The sequence below is a fragment of the Sitophilus oryzae genome, unplaced genomic scaffold (genome assembly GCF_002938485.1).
Source record: "Sitophilus oryzae breed Bouriz unplaced genomic scaffold, Soryzae_2.0 scaffold_1624_pilon_pilon, whole genome shotgun sequence".
NCBI lineage: Eukaryota > Metazoa > Arthropoda > Insecta > Coleoptera > Curculionidae > Sitophilus > Sitophilus oryzae.
In genome coordinates, this window is record NW_022146308.1 from 348,371 (window position 1) to 353,922 (window position 5,552).

A 5,552-nucleotide genomic window follows, 5' to 3' on the forward strand; every position below is an offset into this window, starting at 1 on the left:
TTATACAGAGTAAATATTTGATTTAAAATATTAAAAATATATATTATTAAATTTATACTGTATATAATATTTTTTTATAAATAAAAGTATAAAATGTTTTGTTTACATTGTTACTTTCTATGTCAAGTCGCCCAGATAAGATCTCGGCGATACAGGGTGTCCTAATATTTATTTGAATGTTGTAATTTCGGTCAGATATATCACTGACTGTTATCAGGTGTAAACTAATATACTGTTTAGTTAAGAAAACTTAAAGTAATCTAAACTACTAAGCTTTTATACTAGAGCGAGGCATTCACCTGTGAAAAAGTTAGGCACAGAGTTAACCATGAAGTTGTCCACTGAGTTGCCTTTTATAAGTGGTTGCCATATCGTGTGGAGTTCCGCACAAAGGTTGCTAAGGATCTTATTATTGTTTTATGAATGATTGCATAAACAAACTTCTTTAATATTATTTTGAATGATATATTACCCGAGAAAAGAGTAGGAGAATAACCTACAAAAAGAAATGAGATCCCATCAAAAACATAGAATGTAAAACATGCCAAGTCTCGTAACAATTTTTCCACTACAAAAAGTTGTGAGATCGTAAAACCAAGTCAGTTTATTTCATATAGTTTCGCTTTAAGCACCTATCCAATAATTTTGTTACAAATTGTTAGTATCAATACTAGACATCTTAATGTCTCTAATAATTATAATGACTTGGCAATTGCACCTACACCATAACTAAAAAGAAAGAATAATCTACCATTTCGATTACTAAGTAAATCTAAACAGTGCCCTTAAGAATAAAGTTTTTTAATTAGCAGAGAATATCATATTGTCCAATTGCAAAGTCATTATAATTATTACAGAAATAAAGATGTCTAAAATATTGTAAAAAAACTGTTGAATAGGTGCTTAAAAAGAAACTAAATAAAACAAACTGGACTTGGTTTTACATGAGATCTAACAACTTTTTATAGCGGAAGAATTGTATTGCGAGACTTGGCATTCTTCATTTTTTACATTTAATTTCTTACATGATGTTTTTGATGGGACCAGGGGCGCCGACTGCGTGGCTACTCGGGTGCTCAAGCACCCACGAGAGAAAATTAGTGGGTGCGGAGCACCCACGGACATATAAGCATCAAAACTAACCAGTTTAGCAACTCTAAGACACTCGCATCTCATCCAGCCCAATTCCAAATTCCAGACCTCAATTTCAGTACTTAGTTCTAAGGGAGTTTCTTCGTTCATTCTTAGGTAGTTAAATCAATCCTGTTTTTCAATTGTTAAATCAGCAAGCAAATTAACATTGAAATATTTATTACCTTTAAGTAACCGTTGTTTTTCTGCTTTTTTACTTATTGCATAAGCGAATAAAATCCGAGACAGATGTGTATTTCGGGAGGCCATTTTTACTGAGAAAAAATGTGCCGAAGTGATTCCGTAACTCAGTTCATTATAGATAAAACTGTACTATAAAATTGGGTGTGTGTGCGACAGGCTGTAATACAGGTTAAAGTGCGCAGACTGGCCTGCACAGTCTGCCTGTGTTTAATAATAAAAATAAAAATAAATAACTGTGCGTTTGTGGGGGCTCTAAAAATGTTCTTAAATTAGTACAAATATTTTAGGGGTGGTATATTTCGACCCCAGAAACACGTCTATAAGGTTTCTTTCACGATTCTTTTTTAAATTTGGTATTTCTCGAAAAAAAAATGGATTTTTTAAATTTTTAATTAAAAAATATAATATCTTAATATTATGGCAACATCGGTAGTAGATTATGTTTACAAAAAAGAAAACCCAAAAAAAAAAACAGTGGTTCTCAAAATATGGGCATAAAATACATATTTTTTTATTTTTAGTAAGTAAAATAACTCGGCTTATTTTGGGGTTATTTGAAAAACGATAAAAAGAAAACAAGTGTTTCTTTTATCGAGATCTACCAGCCCTGAAAATATTTGTACTTATTTAAGACTCTCTAAGAGATGTATATTAATTATATTTATTCTAAATTGGAAGCGAATTGTAAACTACATTAGGAATGTGTGTTCATATCCACGATAGCTCACTGTCTCATTGCATATAATTTGTTGTAAAAAATGTTTCCTCCTTCAAGAATATCCGATATAGCCTTTTCAGTGTAATTATTCTTATGGATAAGCCAGTTGAATTTTACGATTGAGACTGTGAAAATAATTCGTCATAAGTGAGATTGACTGTGTGGTCCTCCGAAGAACGTCGGGTCGTAGGTTCTTAAAGATAGGTAGCTGATAGAGTTGATGTTTGGCAAAGTGGTCTGTCACAAAAATGTAATTGCTATCTCCAGAATAATTCACTGAATAATAGACCTAGGAGCTGCCGAAGACGTATTACCAATCAACGGTATAATCGCTATATCCATCTATCCAACGAATCCCAAGGATGGCAATTCAAGCTCTCTAAAAAGATATGAGACATTCTTTTAAACGGTGAATACTTGCGACAGATTCAGTGTGTCGTCGACCAATAACTGCAATCTAATTCAATTGCAGTCTAATTCTTTTTTACCACAGTCAAATTTTATACAAAAAATATCACCCAATTTTGAAAATTGATTCATTTGACTGGTGAATTTTCCACTAGAGTATAATCATTACATTTAATATCTTTTTTTTTAACTTTTAGAGTTTGCAAGAACTGGAGAACAGCCACCAGAAGGATTCATGGCACCAAAAGCGTGGCAAATCATTTCAGATTACTATCAGTCCTTGGAATTGAAGTCGTAATGAATTAAAGCTTTATTTCCTTGTTGTTATCTACCATTATGTTTTAATATAACGTAAAAATCATTTATATTTACAATAAATATTAATATAATTTCCCCAAAAAAAATATTATAAAAATTCAAATTTGTATTCTTTGCAAAATTGTAAATTACAATTGTAATGTCACTTTAATTGTAAAATTCAATAATTAATGTATATTTGTTTATTATGTTTTTACGATGTTGAGCTAATTTTTAGTGTTTAATTAATTAAAATAAATATTTGATTTTAAAAAATATATATTATTAAATTCTACTGTATATAATATTTTTTATAAATAAAAGTATAAAATGTTTTGTTTACATTGTTCTATGTTTTACCATCTTTCTATGTGAAGTCGCCCAGATAAGATCTCGGCTATACAGGGTGTCCTAATATTTATTTGTATGTTGTAATTTCGGTCAGATAATATATCACTGACCGTTGAGGTGTAAACTAATCTAAAATCTAAGTCCTAAAACTACTGTAAGAGTCAGTTATTTTTCAAATAACATTTTAAACAATAATTAAATAATAATTCAGTAAAAAACCTAAGAACAAGACAAATTCGTGTATTTACGCTGCCTGGTGACCCTTTAGGGTCGTTTACGGCGGGAGATTCCCAGAGCTTTATAGTATCTCGATGACTCTAACTCCCGAAGGAACTGTCCTCTCTCATTTCCAAAGCAACTGTATCCTGTGTTAGTCGAAGGTGTTCTTGTGTTGAAATAAGAAGTCAAATTTATTTCAATTTTTTAATTTATATTCGTATTCTTTTAAAACTGTATATTGTTTATTGTCTTGAACTATTTTATTTGCAGAGCTTTACGTATTTTAAAAGTATTTAATTAATAAACTCATTTGAATAAAAGCAAAAGATAATCAAAGTAACAATCAGTCTTGAACTGATGGAAGAAGGTGATATGTACCTAATATTTAAAGGCTACTCTTTTACTTACCAGAGATGTAAGTAAAGCATAAGATATACAGCACTGTCGCGCGTACACGTCCCTTCAGTGTCTCGGCCTTTTAGTACGATTTTAGGTCTATAGCTCATTATCTTGTAACAGAGACCTCGCTCGTTGACTTCCCTTGGTCTCATTGCGCGTTCCTGGTAATTAGCGCTGGTGGTAGAAGATTAGTATCTATGATTAGTACGTCGCGCGTTGACCTCGTATGTTGATCATCCCTTCGTACGGTGTGCACACAAAATTACTTCACCCTAGCTATAGTATATCCATTGCCTCTGATTTTGTCTCTGCGTTTATGTATATTTGTATGTGTGTATATTTTTATATGCATATTCATATGTATGTATTATATTATAGTTTATATTTTCTACTTTCTAGGAATTATCTATTCTTGTATGGTTCTTTTGTTTCATTTATCAGATAATGTTTGGACTAACGAACAAACCTATCTCGAAACTAAACTAATTAACATGAATAGTGTCCATTAAATATTATAAGCTTTATTAATGTAAAATTGGTTGCTAAGAGGTATTGTTTTTCTGCTTGTTTACAGACGTAGTGTCATCCAGCCACCTCGACATCTAGGTCTCCCACACTTAATTTAGTTTAGTTGTTTTTCTATTATTTGTAAGTACTTTCCTTTTATATATGTATATTTTGTTCTTTTAGTTTAATTTTTTTATTTCCTAATTTTCACGCCCTTAAACCAAAATTTGATCTACACTACTGAGCTTTTCTACTAAGAGGCATTTACTTGTGAAAAAGTTGGACACAGTTAACCCTGAAGTTGTCCACTCAGTTGCCTATTATAAGTGGTTGCCATATCGTGTAGATTTCCGCACAAATGTTACTAAAGATCTTATTATTGTTTTATGAATGATTGCCTAGACAAACTTCTTTAATATTATTTTGAATGATCGATTACCCGAGAAAAGAATAGGAGAATAACCTACAAAAAGAAATGAGATCCCATCAAAAACATAGAATGTAAAAAATGCCAAGTCTCGTAACAATTTTTCCACTATAAAAAATTGTGAGCTCTAACGTAAAACCAAGTCAGTTTATTTCATATAGTTTCGCTTTAAGCACCTATCCAATAATTTTGTTACAAATTGTTAGTATCAATACTAGACATCTTAATGTCTCTAATAATTATAATGACTTGGCAATTGCACCTACACCATAATTAAAAAGAAAGAATAACCTACCATTTCGATTACTAAGTAAATCTAAACAGTGCCCTTAAGAATAGAGTTTTTTAATTGGCATAGAATATCATATCGTCCAATTGCCAAGTCATTATAATTATTACAGAAATAAAGATGTCTAAAATATTGTAAAGAAACTGTTGAATAGGTGCTTAAAAAAAACTAAATAAAACCAACTGACTTGGTTTTACATGAGATCTAACAACTTTTTATAGCGGAAGAATTGTATTGCGAGACTTGGCATTCTTCATTTTTTACATTTCTTACATGATGTTTTTGATGGGACTGTATTTTTATGATACTTCTTTACTCTTCTCTTCATAAAGAAGAAGATTTTAAAACAAAGTAATCTATTGCTTAATTCAAAACAAAATTTCTCAATATGCTGACATTTACGCAAAATCACTATTTATCTATTCTTTTGCCATTAGTAGTATATTGTATAATTTTATCATAATATTTAGTTCTAATATCACATTACACAAAAAGGCAACCTTAATGACAAGGTTCTAAACAGTGTTAAAAATATTGAATATATTTTTTATAAATCATACAAACCATTCACAAAATTATTTCAAAACATCGTACTATAGTAA